Below are 16,789 nucleotides of genomic sequence, written 5' to 3' on the forward strand. Positions count from 1 at the left end.
GCCTACTTGTCTCAAGAACAAAATAAACATGAAAACTTGTCCTTGACCCCAAACATTGTCACTGGAGTCGGGCTATTGGAATTCTACACCCCTATACTTAGTAGGAAGCAAAACTCATTTTAATGTCGCCCTAAGGAGGAAGTCCTACTATAATACAGTTAGGTGAACATACAATGCTTCATCGCATTTGAGACCTCTGAGTTCTATGCTATTGAATGCAAGAATATGCCCCTAGTTTCTCAATGGTTTCTCCCTGCTCCCCCCACAAGCCTCCTTTGTGATCCCACCTTTATGTACTTCATGAAACTGTCTTGCTGCTGGGTATGAAGGATACAGTTTTTATAGCCCTAGGCTGTTGAAGGATCCTCTTATGGACTTCGTAGAGTGGTACTCCCTACGTATATCTTTTGGACATGAGCACTTTAAAATATAGACTACATGATCACTTTTACTAGGGTGTAAGGTCCTCTAATCGTTTTGATATTCTTGCCATGAGTCATTATCTCTGTTTTGTTTTTAACATTCTTACAGGCCTTACATGTTCTCCATTTCACTAGTCCATTCCTGGGTTTTAGCCAGGATGTTGTCTGGGTTCTCACATCACTTCTAGCCTGGACGTTCCTCGTAGATCTTGTAAAAGTGATGAGGTCTTCTGGGTGCATCACTTCCAATTATGGGGTGACTACAAAGTAATGGCCAATGTTTATTAAGTATGGATGCGACCCTATCCAGTCTAGTGTGGAATGTGGTAATCCATTTACATTTGTCACCACCAAGTTGTTTCTTTTCTGGATGCTTAAATTAGATATCTTCCATTTCAAGCTTAAGGACCTTATTTTTGCCAGCCTCCAGTGTTGCTACTGTACCCACTAACCTCAGATCTCCTGATTATCTCTTCCTCAGTCTTCTTAATCTGCAGTACTTCTGATAAATATATTTGTTCCCTTAGAAGTTTCCCGTACGGTACAATTTCTTTAAGTGGGGTGGGATGGAAACTGTTAGCATGCAGAGTGCTGTTGTCTGCCCTCTGTTTCCAAAACAGTGTAGAGCTCAACTTATCCTGGTCAATAGTTAATTTTACATCAAAACACTCAACTTTCCTTTTACTGATAGAGCTTGTGAATTTCAAATTCAAGTCATTCTCAATGATCTCAAACACAAATAGATTAGATGACATGAAGTCCCCCTTCCAGAGAACAAATGCATCATCTATGAAGCAGACCCACAATATGAATGAATTATTTTATTTATATTACACAGTTACCTAAAACCATTTGCAGTTCGTCTTACATTCAGTTTAAAAAGAAAATTGAAGCAACCATTATTAAAGAAAAACATTTACATGCAACACTATCAAAACGTAGTAAAAGGGTAAATATGTACATTAGTAAAATGGCAAGACACAGCAAGTTCAACATTTTTGCAAAATTTCATATAAATTCTAAAATGTAATTACTAAAATTACATCTTCACCGACTCGCTGGTGGATGCAAATTACTTATTACACCAAATTGTCTTTCATCTTGCCTGGCCCCTCTTCTTCCATAAGCCTAATTTGAAGCTCGGCCATGTATCTCCCAAACCTGGCCAAGTCAGACCGTAGAGTGCAGGAAAAAAGTACAGAGACGGCTTCTTTTACTGTTCGAACCCCATTATGCAGCCATATTTGTTTTAAAAGATTCTGACCGTGCTGAAGCATACCTGGACAGCAACAAATCAAGTGTAGCTGAGATTCATGTTTATAGTTGCAGAGTCGGCATCTGATTTTATGTTCAAAGGACTTCCACCCAGGGTTTAATTCTTTGACCCACAATGTTATCCATCCTTTTTAGGTCTCGCCTTTACCATTCCGCAGGAATGGGAAATGGGGAGAATTCAAGTCGGCTATTTTCTCTTCAAACCAAAGGGCTTTCAGCCCCGCGGTTTTCATGAAGTTCACGTGAACATGCACGCGCAACGCATGCAAGCCCAGCCTCTCCCGCCCCCCATCCGGCATCAGGCTTCTCCTCCCCTAGCAGCACTCCTCCCACACCAGCAACTCACCCCTCCCACACCAGCACCTCCCCTCTCTCTCCACGCAATCACAGCCTACCCCTCCCACACCAGCACCTCCCCCCTCCCACACCAGCACCTCCCCTCTCTCTCCACGCAATCACAGCCTCCCCCTCCCACACCAGCACCTCCCCCCTCCCACACCAGCACCTCCCCTCTCTCTCCACGCAATCACAGCCTCCCCCTCCCACACCAGCACCTCCCCTCTCTCTCCACGCAATCACAGCCTTGTTTTCTAAGTTTACAATTATTTTGTCTCCTCTCTCTCGCTGTATGTCCCCTCTCCCTCTTCTTGCCTTCTTGCCTTGCTGTGTCACTTCTTCCAATTACAGCGCCCCGCCCTTGGCTCTGCCATTACAGCCCCCATGCAGTGTATGCACGTCGAAGCTAAGGCGGCTCAGCCCGTGACTTTTCTTTACTCTCTTCTCTCTCTTTTGCGTCATCTGTCGCTCACTCTCTCAAGTCTCCCCCATTGTCTCCCTGTCTCTTCTCACTCCACCTCATTATCCCTCTTTTTCTGTGGGGTTCGCAGCTCCCCCTGTACTCTCACCCTTAGAGCCCCCTCCCCCTTTCTCTCCCCACAATCCTTCACTTCTCGCCCCCCTTCCTGCTCTTCCCTAAGACACACGCCTTTCTTTAATCAATGACGCAGCTAAAATGGACTTCGAGGCACATTACATCATTCTCCTGCTACAATTGCATCCACGCGCTAAATTGCAAAAACAATTGGATCTATCGGGCGGCTGCAGATTCTCTAGAAGCACCCGCACCTTATTACTGAACCCACAGATATGTTATAAATAGAACACATACACACGAGCCTTCACAGGAGTTTACAATTATTTTGTCTCCTCTCTCTCGCTGTATGTCCCCTCTCCCTCTTCTTGCCTTCTTGCCTTGCTGTGTCACTTCTTCCAATTACAGCGCCCCGCCCTTGGCTCTGCCATTACAGCCCCCATGCAGTGTATGCAAGTCGAAGCGAAGGCGGCTCAGCCCGTGACTTTTCTTTACTCTCTTCTCTCTCTTTTGCGTCATCTGTCACGCACTCTCTCATCAAGTCTCCCCCATTGTCTCCCTGTCTCTTCTCACTCCACCTCATTATCCCTCTTTTTCTGTGGGGTTCTCAGCTCCCCCTTTACTCTCACCCTTAGAGCCCCCTCCCCCTTTCTCTCCCCACAATCCTTCACTTCTCGCCCCCCCTTCCTGTTCTTCCCTCTCCCCCCCTCCTCCACCAGTCTCCACAGACCCGTGAGTGAGTCCACCCTGTCAGTGGAGTGCAGGAGCCTGTGTCCACCTATGAGCTGTCCTGGGCAGAGGAGGAAAAAGACACACGCCTTTCTTTAATCAATGACGCAGCTAAAATGGACTTCGAGGCACATTACATCATTCTCCTGGTACAATTGCATCCACGCGCTAAATTGCAAAAACAATTGGATCTATCGGGCGGCTGCAGATTCTCTAGAAGCACCCGCACCTTATTACTGAACCCACAGATATGTTATAAATAGAACACATACACACGAGCCTTCACAGGTGTTGCCCAGAGCGCCCTGAAATCAGACCGAGCCCCTCAAGTGTTTCAATAAAAAAAGAAGCTGAATGAATGCGATTGTCGAAAACATTTCTGCTCTTTACTTTACTTACTGGTGCTTTTTTTTTACGGAAGCACAATCTTTTTGCGTGCTTTTTAATAATATTATATTTACTTTAGCAATACACATAACCTCTACGCTCTAAAACTGTTATTACTCGTACCGCACTTAGCCCTTGCATCCCTTCAGTTTAGCCCAGCCACCAATCAAATTTACATACAGCATAGTGTCTGTCTATTTCAACACTGCACTATTTCTATGTAGCTACAGCCCCGTTCACTCCGCTTAATTATGGACAACACTTTTATCGTGCTGCAATTATATGCCCTTAATGTCCATTGTCACTAACAGCATTGCTATTTTAACACCGTCCATATTATGTTGCATTTGCAAACATTTTTACTTCTCCACAAGTCCCTTAACAAGTTTCCACAGCTATATACCTATAGTTTATTATGCCATGTTCACCATCAAATTACAACTACGAGCCTCTATCGTCTGCCTCTGCTGTTCCCCATTAAATTACAAGTTAATCACAGGGTGCTCTACCCTCCCGGTTACCCTTCCGTTATATAATTTTTTTATGTCTGTCTTCTAACCCTGTTAAGCTTCTTATTAAACTACAATTCCGTACCTATGCTTTCTAAAATTACAACAATTCCTCTGCTGCCTTCTTCCATTGACTAGGTTATCTTGCAAACACGCTCATAAACACGTGCTAGCATCCGCTGTTGTAAAACAGCATGTGTTCAACTTGCCACTGGCGCCATGCCACGTTAATTTGTTTCCTGCTTTGTTGTAAAACTCTTTGCAAAGGAACTTCGGTGGCTTTCTCAGTGGCACCATATCTGCTTCTTCTTGTCGGTCACAAAAATTACAAAATCTACAACTCCCCCCACACCGGCGCCGGGGTCCCTCACTGATACTACTAGCAAAGCTCCTGATAGTTGGGGTGGTGTCAGGTGGGTGGATGGGGGGGGGGATGAAGCTGTCCATGTCTGTTTGCCTGGGACTTCTGGTTCGCATTGGTAGCTGCTACTGTTGTTTGAGTGCACGGAAATGTCGTGGCGCCCGCTATCCAGGCTGTTCCACTTTCCTATCTTACGGGACTGGTTCTGGGATCCGTGCTCCCGTCCATTTTGGGCCCGAGTGCGCCGGCCGCCATTTTAGGCTGCCATGTGCCGGGGCGCACTCTGCGAGCGTAGCACGTGTGCGAGATGTGGGCCGTGTGGGATGGCTTGGCGGCGCGTGGCGCGTAGTCTGTCCTGAGTGCTTGCTGCATGGATGGGTCGGTTGGGGGGGAGTTGTTGTGTTCTTGTTTGGTTGTTTTGGAGATGACTGGGAAACGTATGGAGTGTATGTGGGGGTCTGTCCGTGCCCTGGGGCGTGGACCTATCGTTGGCTGTTGCTGGTAGTTGGATGCCCTGTATTTGGTTATAGGGTCCCGTGGGGCCCTTACTCTATGTGATGTCGACTGCTGTTGTAGATCAGATCTCGATTTTGTCCTGGAACGTACGGGGCCTTAATGATGCCAGGAAGTGTCGCAGTGTGATCCAGTATTTGGACAGGCATGCTATTCATGTTGCTTTTCTCCAGGAGACGCATCTGCGCCCCGCTCCCTCCCCCACTTTCGGCGGAAGGTGGGCTGCGGCCAGGGGGTTTGCTTCATATTCTTCTTATGCTCGTGGGGTTGTCATCCTTGTTAAAAGGTCGCTTGCATTTCAGGAACTTGGATCTATGGGGGACCCTGAGGGGCGCTATGTGCTGCTGTGGGGACGGCTTGGGCAGAACACTATACTGTTTGTTAATTGCTATGCTCCCAATGTTGATACGCCAATCTTTTTTGTCACTCTGTGGGGTCATGTACTTGCAGTGGATGCTACTCACATTGTGTGGGGGGGTGATTTTAATTTTGCATTTCAGGCCCAGTTGGACAGATCGGAGGGTAGCCCTCAGTACAATGTACAGGCTAGGGATGTGCTGCGGGGGATAGTGAAGGAGGCTGGGATGGTTGACAGCTGGAGGTACACCCACCCTGCCACTAGGGAGGGCACTCATTACACCACACATGCTCGCTCATGGGCAAGACTGGACTATGTATTTCTCTCTAGAGGGTTGATGGCTGGCCTAAGGGGGGCTACACATTTGGCTCGGACGTATTCAGATCACTGTCCGGTGAAGGTTGATTTGTCCGTCCCCGGGTTACACAGGCCGCGCCCGCCTTGGCGTTTGTTTCCGACTGCTTTGCTTGACCCGGTGTTCAAGGAGGAACTCGGTGCGGAGGTGGAGGCGTTCTTCCCTAGAAACAAGGGCTCTGTGGAAAGCATTGAGGTCATTTGGGAGGCATTCAAGGTTACGATCCGGGGTGTCACTATTTCTAAAAGTTGTGGAGTACTCCGTCTGATTGTTCGGACCCTCGAGAGGTTGGAGGCTGATTTGCGAGACTTGGAGCGCAGGATGCAGGTGAATTCGGACCCCGCTCTTTTGGCACAGTTCCGCACTACGCTCTCCGAGTATGAGGAGGAGGCTGCTCGAGAGGCTAAGCATAGGGGGAAATACTGGACGTCGAGGCGATACTGCGAGGGGGAGCGACCCGGCAAGGTCCTCGCTGCCCTTACTAGACATCCTAGGCATGGGTCGGACGTGTTGGAATTGGTGTCTCCGGATGGTACTCGCTGTCGAGACACTTCGGAGATTCAGCGCACTTTTATTGATCACTATGCACACCTTTACACGACACAGCAGACGGGTGAGACTCGATACGGTGGCTTCCTCGATGAGTTGGCGCTTTGTTGGCTATCGGATGGTCATCGGGAGTTTTTAGGCAGGCCCCTAGAGGTGGAGGAGGTCAGGAATGCCATCATGTCTCTTTCTAATGGGAAGGCCGCCGGGCTGGATGGCCTTCCTGCTGAATTTTATAAGTGTTATGTTGACATCATCGATTTACAAAAGGGGGTGGTGATGAACAGAGTGTCTGAATTGAGCAGACCACTCTTACCCAGTCCAAAGATCAGGGCTTGATCCATCACCGTTATTTATCTCACTGCCCCATCCCAGCTCAGAACCTGGCTATATGCAAATCAGTCTGTCCCTGGCCCAGTGCATCATGGGAACAGGGCAGACTAAACTACCAAGCCAGTTCTTTACCAGAAAGGAGACAAGCTACCGGGGACCGGTTTCTGGCATTTCAGCCTCTTCGGCCCGGCTTGCTTGAATCCTGATGGAGCAGTGAGAAAGGGACTCATGTCTGAGTATACCCTGCCACACCTATAGTGGCCAAAATCGATTTACAAAAGGGGGTGGTGATGAACAGAGTGTCTGAATTGAGCAGACCACTCTTACCCAGTCCAAAGATCAGGGCTTGATCCATCACCGTTATTTATCTCACTGCCCCATCCCAGCTCAGAACCTGGCTATATGCAAATCAGTCTGTCCCTGGCCCAGTGCATCATGGGAACAGGGCAGACTAAACTACCAAGCCAATTCTTTACCAGAAAGGAGACAAGCTACCGGGGACCGGTTTCTGGCATTTCAGCCTCTTCGGCCCGGCTTGCTTGAATCCTGATGGAGCAGTGAGAAAGGGACTCATGTCTGAGTATACCCTGCCACACCTATAGTGGCCAAAATCGATTTACAAAAGGGGGTGGTGATGAACAGAGTGTCTGAATTGAGCAGACCACTCTTACCCAGTCCAAAGATCAGGGCTTGATCCATCACCGTTATTTATCTCACTGCCCCATCCCAGCTCAGAACCTGGCTATATGCAAATCAGTCTGTCCCTGGCCCAGTGCATCATGGGAACAGGGCAGACTAAACTACCAAGCCAATTCTTTACCAGAAAGGAGACAAGCTACCGGGGACCGGTTTCTGGCATTTCAGCCTCTTCGGCCCGGCTTGCTTGAATCCTGATGGAGCAGTGAGAAAGGGACTCATGTCTGAGTATACCCTGCCACACCTATAGTGGCCAAAATCGATTTACAAAAGGGGGTGGTGATGAACAGAGTGTCTGAATTGAGCAGACCACTCTTACCCAGTCCAAAGATCAGGGCTTGATCCATCACCGTTATTTATCTCACTGCCCCATCCCAGCTCAGAACCTGGCTATATGCAAATCAGTCTGTCCCTGGCCCAGTGCATCATGGGAACAGGGCAGACTAAACTACCAAGCCAATTCTTTACCAGAAAGGAGACAAGCTACCGGGGTCCGGTTTCTGGCATTTCAGCCTCTTCGGCCCGGCTTGCTTGAATCCTGATGGAGCAGTGAGAAAGGGACTCATGTCTGAGTATACCCTGCCACACCTATAGTGGCCAAAATCGATTTACAAAAGGGGGTGGTGATGAACAGAGTGTCTGAATTGAGCAGACCACTCTTACCCAGTCCAAAGATCAGGGCTTGATCCATCACCGTTATTTATCTCACTGCCCCATCCCAGCTCAGAACCTGGCTATATGCAAATCAGTCTGTCCCTGGCCCAGTGCATCATGGGAACAGGGCAGACTAAACTACCAAGCCAATTCTTTACCAGAAAGGAGACAAGCTACCGGGGACCGGTTTCTGGCATTTCAGCCTCTTCGGCCCGGCTTGCTTGAATCCTGATGGAGCAGTGAGAAAGGGACTCATGTCTGAGTATACCCTGCCACACCTATAGTGGCCAAAATCGATTTACAAAAGGGGGTGGTGATGAACAGAGTGTCTGAATTGAGCAGACCACTCTTACCCAGTCCAAAGATCAGGGCTTGATCCATCACCGTTATTTATCTCACTGCCCCATCCCAGCTCAGAACCTGGCTATATGCAAATCAGTCTGTCCCTGGCCCAGTGCATCATGGGAACAGGGCAGACTAAACTACCAAGCCAATTCTTTACCAGAAAGGAGACAAGCTACCGGGGACCGGTTTCTGGCATTTCAGCCTCTTCGGCCCGGCTTGCTTGAATCCTGATGGAGCAGTGAGAAAGGGACTCATGTCTGAGTATACCCTGCCACACCTATAGTGGCCAAAATCGATTTACAAAAGGGGGTGGTGATGAACAGAGTGTCTGAATTGAGCAGACCACTCTTACCCAGTCCAAAGATCAGGGCTTGATCCATCACCGTTATTTATCTCACTGCCCCATCCCAGCTCAGAACCTGGCTATATGCAAATCAGTCTGTCCCTGGCCCAGTGCATCATGGGAACAGGGCAGACTAAACTACCAAGCCAATTCTTTACCAGAAAGGAGACAAGCTACCGGGGACCGGTTTCTGGCATTTCAGCCTCTTCGGCCCGGCTTGCTTGAATCCTGATGGAGCAGTGAGAAAGGGACTCATGTCTGAGTATACCCTGCCACACCTATAGTGGCCAAAATCGATTTACAAAAGGGGGTGGTGATGAACAGAGTGTCTGAATTGAGCAGACCACTCTTACCCAGTCCAAAGATCAGGGCTTGATCCATCACCGTTATTTATCTCACTGCCCCATCCCAGCTCAGAACCTGGCTATATGCAAATCAGTCTGTCCCTGGCCCAGTGCATCATGGGAACAGGGCAGACTAAACTACCAAGCCAATTCTTTACCAGAAAGGAGACAAGCTACCGGGGACCGGTTTCTGGCATTTCAGCCTCTTCGGCCCGGCTTGCTTGAATCCTGATGGAGCAGTGAGAAAGGGACTCATGTCTGAGTATACCCTGCCACACCTATAGTGGCCAAAATCGATTTACAAAAGGGGGTGGTGATGAACAGAGTGTCTGAATTGAGCACCCCTTGTTGTAAATATTTTTGTCCACCCTAAGCGTGGAGGGGTATTCTCAGATGTGAGACCCTTGCTCATTGCACCATCAGGATTCAAGCAAACCGGGCCGAAGACGGCTGTAATGCCAGAAACCGGTCCCCGGGAGCTTGTTTCCTTCCCAGTGTAAGAATTGGCTTTTGTAGTTTGGTTTGCCCTGTTCCCATCATGCACTGGGACAAGAACAGACTAATTTGCATACAGCCAGGTTCTGAAACTGGGATGGTGCAGTGAGCTAAAAAACGGTGTTGGATCTAGCCCTGATCTCTTGACTGGGTGAGAGCTTTCTGCTTAATTCAGAGACTCTGTCCCTCACCACCCCTTGTTGTAAATATGTTGACATCATGGCCCCTGTGCTCCGTGAGGTGTTTGAGGAGTCTCTGGAGGAGGGACGCCTACCGGGCTCCATGCGGGAGGTCGCCATCACGTCGCTGCTCAAGCCGGGTAAGGATCCACTGGATGTGGGCTCCTACAGGCCCCTCTCATTGCTCAACTGCGATGTTAAAATTCTCGCGAAGGTCTTGGCGGTGAGATTAGCCGAACTCATGCCCGTTATCGTGTTGCCTGATCAGTCAGGGTTTGTGCCCGGCCGCGCTACCTCTCACAATCTTCGCACTTTGTTTTCGCTTGTGTCGACCATTGATCCCACTGTCCCGGTTGCCGCTATCTTTCTTGATGCCACTAAGGCGTTTGACTCTGTCGAGTGGGGCTACCTTATTGATGTTCTTTGTCGGATGGGCTTCCCCAGGATTTTCATCTCTTGGGTTAAGCTTTTATATACTGATCCGATGGCGAGGGTAGTGGTGAATGGGGTGCTGTCCCCCTCGTTCCCTCTCACGAGAGGGACCCGACAGGGTTGCCCCCTCTCACCCCTCTTGTTTGCTATCGCCATTGAGCCGCTAGCCTGTAGGATACATCAGTTTCATCAGCAGAGTGCCTTTAATTGTCTTCAGCGGCAGGTCGGCATTTCTTTATACGCCGATGATGTCACACTCTATGTCAAGGACCCTGAGAACAACCTTAATTCGCTCCTGCGGGAGCTGGTCGCTTTTGGAGGTGTCTCCGGGGTTCATATCAACTGGCGGAAATCCCAATTTTTCCCCCTCACAGCTGCGGTGGCCAGGTTTCCCCTTGACTACCCTCTGGAATGGTGTGACTCGGAGTTGCGATATCTCGGTATTGTCATATCCTTGGACAGGGGAGACGCGGTTCGGCTCAACTATGGTGTGGCCATTACTAAACTGGCGGATGATGTCACCAGGTGGATGTCTTTACCTCTCTCCATGGCCAGTAGGGCGTCTCTTATCAAGATGGTGGTTCTGCCCCGCTTTCTTTATCTCTTTCACAACCTCCCATATCATCCTGGTGCTTATTTCTTTCGTAGACTTCGTTCCGAGCTTCTGCGATTGTTCTGGGGGGGCAAGCAGCCACGGGTGGCCTGGGCTACCCTTACGTTGCCTTATGCTGATGGCGGTTTCGACGTCCCTGACTTTGAACTTTATTATCTCAGCGCTCAGGCGCATTATGCCTATCATTGGATGCGCCCCACGCCGTTCATGCCCCAGATTGCTGCTGAGCATTGGGTCGCCCACCCGCTCCCACTGGAGGGGATGGTTTTGGGCAAAGTGTCGGATGTGGAAACGCCCCGCACGACGGTGACGTGCACGGTGGATGCTTGGAAGCGGATGGCTCATTTGCTAGGCGTTTCCTTTCTCTACTCGCCGGCCTTGCCTCTGTCTTATCATCCGGATCTGTCGCTGTTGTTGGAGACGGGGTTTCAGCGAATGTGCAAGCGGCTAGGTATCCTCACGTGGGGCGACTTGTTTCATGAAGGTGCCTTCCGTACGCAGGCTCATTTCTTCGGTTCGGCTGCTTGCTCCCCTCTAGACCTGTTCTACTTTGTCCGCCTGCGGCAGGGCATGCGTGCTCTGCTACCGGACTACCCTTCGGAGCCTGGGGTAACCCTCCCCCTCCATGTGCTGCTGGTTTCAGATGGGCGACACCTGGTGTCGAAGTTATACGGGGCTATTCGCCGACAGCGATCAGTCCCGACCAATCGGGTGCGCGAGCAGTGGGTTGCCGAATTGGGTGCTCCTATTACAGACGAGCAGTGGAAATATTGTTGCGGGCTCACGGCCAATGTCTCTTCTAGTTGTCTCCTTAAAATTATCCATTACAAGTTTGTTCAGAGGTACTACTATACCCCGGCGAGGAAACTGCGGTTTCATTTGGCGGAGGATGACAGGTGTGCTAGGTGTCGGGCGGAAGGCGCTGACTTTTTGCATTTGGCTTGGAGCTGTGCGGGGGTTTTGGAATATTGGACTCCGGTTCATGAAGCCCTGCAGGTTATGGCGGAGGACGGGGTGGCGTTTGACCCCTTAGTGATGTTACTTGGCTTCTCTAAGGACGTACCTGCCTCTCACCGTAGATTTGTTGACGTGGCCCTGTTGCTGGCTAAGCGTAGGGTTGCTTGTTGCTGGGGTCGTGGTAGGGTGCCGCGCTTTCAAGACTGGGTGACTGACCTCATTTACTGTCAGGATCAGTATAATATCTATTCTGACTTGATGCCTGTTCGATGCAGACCAAAGGATTTTTGGAGTCCGCTCCAGGTGTACCTCCTGACCAGGGCTGCGCGGGACTCTGATTCTGAACCTGAGGACCGTGAGGGGATAGGTTGATGACAACGTGATGGGCTGGGATTTTACACGACACCTGCTGTTCTTCCGATATCGGGGGGGGGGGGGCTGACTGTCTCCTTTTCCCGCGAGCTATTGGGGGGTGGGAGTCTCCCTTCGGACTGGTATTTTATCGGGAATCCAGATTGTATCCCTATGCGGCACCTTTATTTCCTGTGCTCCTCATACTTGTGTCCCCTCTGGCTCACGTGTTCTCCGCTAATGTACTGTATTCATATTGCATTGTCTTATTGGCTCGCCTGCCCATGCTGGATCATTGTATTTTAATATCTACTGCACATTTCGTTGTTGCTCCTTGTATTGACTGATGCCCTGCCCTGTACTTCCTCGTGTCTCCTTGTTTATTTTTTGTATGATTCCTAGGCACTGACGTACCACTGTAATGGCCGAATGTGATTGTATGTTTTGAATGTACACTTCCCTTGTACCTGCTTGTCTCCAAATAAAGGTTTAAAAAAAAAAATACTACTAGCAAAGCTGGATGCTCCTCCCCTAATTATTCACTTTCCCGGCCGCTCACAGCACATCTAAGGGCTTCGCCCAGCGTGCGCTCTGAGGCTTCTCCTCCCCTATGCCTTTTCTTTCACACGCAGCCTCCTCTCGCCCCCTGCAACACTCCTGCCTCCCCCCTCACCCACTGTCTTCCTAGTTATTTCAACAATCCACCCTCTACCCAGCTCCCCTCTTGTTATATAGATTAATGTATCTTTCATGGAGCACTGCATTGTTCATCAGTGGCGACGAATTGCATGATCTTAGCCAATGCGACAGGAATACCAACAATTTGAAGAAGCTTGTGCTAGACTTCTGCTATTGTACAGTGCTCCCGATATCTAAATGCCCATCTTGTTTTTTTAGCCGACCTTCTTGTGGTCGGTAGGTGACGCCCAGTTTTAAGCAAGCGGACTGGAGTTTTCTGAGTGACGCTGACGCTCCATTTTGGCAGAGTTACTGATCGCATGGCAGGCACCTAAATACTGCTTCTGGCGATACGGTTAAATTAGTATGCTCATCCGTTTCACAAAATCAGCTTTATGATATTTGAATTCTTAGCATGGAAATATTGCTGGAAGCTATGTTGTAACGCAATTAGGATGTGGCTTTAAGGGCTGGAGGGCCGTCTCGGAAGGTGGGGAACAACTTTAGAGTCTGGCATAAGGCTAATGTTTGAACATCCTGTGATTCTGGGTAGATCACTTAATTTCCCAATGCCCAAAAATGTGTCCGCCTGTAACGAAACTGGTGCTCGAGTAAAGCGCTCTGATGCCTTCAAGTTCACGCTGTAGAAAACCGCAAAAAAATGCACATCAGAAACAGAGCACTTTAAGTGCATCTTTTCCATCAGTAGAAATGAGGCATTTGCCGCAGTGAACAACAAGCACTGGCGTTGCCAATAGGTCTCGCAGTAGGAAGGTTGGAGCTATTACAATTGCAAATAACGATGCCTTTTTTTTGTTTTCATTTAAAAAACATAAAGGGCTTTGTCATTTACAAAACCAATAGCTCCAACTTTCCTACTGCGAGACCTATTGGCAACGCCAGTGCTTGTTTCCACAGGGGGTTTGTTGAGCACCAGCTCCTCCCACCAGCCCATATGCAAATGACCATTGCTGGGGGCGAACCAGGCGTCCATCGCCAGGTCCGGTGGTCTTTTAATGTGTCCACTGTAGGTGACTTTGTTTGACATCATAGTTACAGGTTCAAATCCCAGCTGCTCCACTCGGCCTTTCATCTTTCTGGTGTCAATAAAAAGAATGCCATTGAGTTGGATATCAATAAACCTCTGTTATTCAGCGCCAGCCTACCCTTGGGTGAATGAGCTCTTTACGAATTCCCATGTTATGTTATTGCCGTTCTTCTTTGCTGTTCAAAAATGTCATTATTGAAGAAAAATGTATTATTCTCGAGTCATCCATTCAATCATACTGAAGACCATTTTAGTATGTTTTATAGAATCTAATCCGTCTTGCTTTCCAAAATGAACCACTGCTCTTAAGTTATCACCATGATGTATGCTAGTGTACAAAGATAAAAGGTCATGAGTAGCATGTCTCTCTCCCAACTTACTTCAAAGATCCGTTTGAAAAAATCTGTTAATTTTCGAACTTTGTTGAGACCTAGAGATATAGATCTACGCTCATTCAGCGGTAAAAAAAAACATGTTAATGTGACATAGTTTGGTTTGGTGGTTATAGCTGACTTTACGTAAAAAGAAAGGAATTCACTGATTTAAAAAAATAAAAGGATTAGTGACATTATAGTTTGGCCTTGTATAATATAAAACCCATTGTGTTCAAACAAAAAATGAAACTCGCCAATTATAGTTAATTCGGTGTACCATTATGTCTGCCCCTCAATGTACTGCATATGGCCTCGCATATTACATCACCCATGACGTGTTAAATATAATTTATGTCACTGATAACAACTTAGTTACGGAGTGCACATTTGCATGTCCATAGCATGTAAATAGCGTAAGCACTGGATGCAAGCATGAATGTTGAAAGGTATGTGCTGTGCATGTTGAAAGGTATGTGCTGCACCGTTTACAAGTCAAAAAAGTTTGGGATGCACTTGTTTCTCTCTGTTAAACAAGATAATAGCGGATTTCCCCGGATGTGGGTTGGAGAGCTGTTTGAAAGTAAGTTGAGGTTTAAAACCAAAGCATTTTCTCTGAGAGGCCAGTACTCCTTTTATTTAGAAAAATACGGGGACCTCTACAGACCAAATGTACTTGCCATGTGTAGGGAAATATGACTACTATGTAAAGAAAACTATAGCAAGCTTCTAAAGGGTTAATAACATTGTAATCAATTGTGCAAATCACCCAATACAAATGTAGAAGAATATTTAAATTTTATTGATTTTATACTTTTTATAGTGATTCATAAATTCATTGATCGTCTATATGATACTTTCTTATATTTATTTTTTCAATTTTTTTTGGGATAAACAAGCAGATATACATATACATTTTAAGATGGTAACAAATGCAGTTGTATGATTTTCCATTCAGGTTATGCGATGATGTTAATTAGTCTGTATTGACATATCTGAAAGTTAATGATGTTGATGGCAGGCGGCAGAATTGAAAACAGTATTCAATTGCATATAGATGATAAATGAATTTATGAATCGCTATAAAATCAATAAAATGGAAATATTCTTCTACAGTTGTATTGGGCGATTTGCACAATTGATTACAATTTTACTAACCTATATCCACACCTAAAACCTATTAGCTCTCTTAGTATTCAGAAGCTTGCTATAGTTTTCTTTACATAATAGGTCAGTACTTCACCAGTGGCTGTCTTGGTGCATGCCCATATCAAATAGTTGTAATGCAATTCTGTAGACACATTTTACGTAGCAAGAACGTTTACAAAGCTTGGATGTTATGTCAAGAACTTTGCTGAGATTTTGAGGCATTGGAGATTGTTGAATAATGTAGCATGAAACGGTGTCCACTTTGTAGTTTATCTCTCGTTGGCGGTGTTGCCATGGTGCTATGGCTGAATGCCACTGTACCCTACAGCCTCTGGAACGAGTGTCGTGCATCTCACTGTGGTCCATAAGGCCTGCAAATAAGTCTGTTTACAGTAGCAAATGTATACCTGTCAACCTCTTTGCTGAAAACTGCAGATCATGTGACATATTTAAGTGGGTAGTCCCATTAAAGTTCATAGAAAATTGTCTACGCCTGTACTGTGTAGAAATATTTCAAGGAAAAACCCTGTCGCAGTAATGTCATTTAACACGTTGAGTGATATAAAATAAGGTCATAAGCAGTGCAAGTTATAGTTGGCTCAGTGTACGATAATGGGGGATTTGTTTTTTTCTTGGATTTGGTAATAAAATAAAAACTGTGCCTGCATCACTTTACTAATGCAAAAACAACAGTTGATGGCCAGAATGCAGAACAATGTCATACATTCACCCCAGTATAGAGATCTGGGCCTAAATCCATCGTTTTCTTGCACTCCACACCACCCCAGTTCAGACATGGCCATATGCAAATCAGCCTTGACCCTGTGCCTCATGGGAACAGTCCAGCCCGTCCATACCCGTCCCACTCGAGGTGACAAATGCAAAAACACTTGCACGGAGTGGGATGGGTATGCTCAGAGGTGAGTCGCATGCTTTCCACACCACTGGAGTCAAGCTATCCTGGCTGAAGACGGCTGATAGCCAGAAACCCGGTCCTAGGATGCTTGATTCCGGTCCAGGAAAGACATGGCTTGGCAGTTCGGGCTAGACTGTTCCCATGAGGCACAGTGTCAGACTGATTTGCATATGGCCATGTTTGAACTGGGGTGGTGTGGAGTGCAAAAACCGTTGGATTTAGGCCCAGATCTCTGTACTGGGGTGAATGTATGACATTGTTCTGCATTCTGTCCATCAACTGTTGTTTTTGCATGCATCACTTTACTAAGCACATGTACGGTGAGCTACAGAATGATGCCAACTGTGATAATGGGCACATCCTCGTTCTTTTTATTCCTTTATTTTTCGGGTGTGCTGCACAGCATCTGCAAATTGCATTGCCTATGCCAGTAGGTACAATAGATGAGACTTATTGGCTTAGCCAATGCTTACTGCATTTCCCTTGGGCCTTGCGAGCCCCACTCCCAGCCACTAGTATATGTAGTAGACCTTTGTACTCACTACCATTCCTATGTGAT

At 47.5% G+C, this 16,789-nt stretch overlaps 1 protein-coding gene across 3 annotated transcripts in view; it reads left to right on the top strand.

Moving 5' to 3' along the window:
* LOC147706660 (putative ATP-dependent RNA helicase DDX6) overlaps positions 1-16,789 on the top strand; it is a 233,233-nt gene that overhangs the window by 44,584 nt on the left and 171,860 nt on the right. The window lies entirely within an intron of this gene.

This window comes from Lissotriton vulgaris, chromosome 7 (genome assembly GCF_964263255.1).
Source record: "Lissotriton vulgaris chromosome 7, aLisVul1.2, whole genome shotgun sequence".
NCBI lineage: Eukaryota > Metazoa > Chordata > Amphibia > Caudata > Salamandridae > Lissotriton > Lissotriton vulgaris.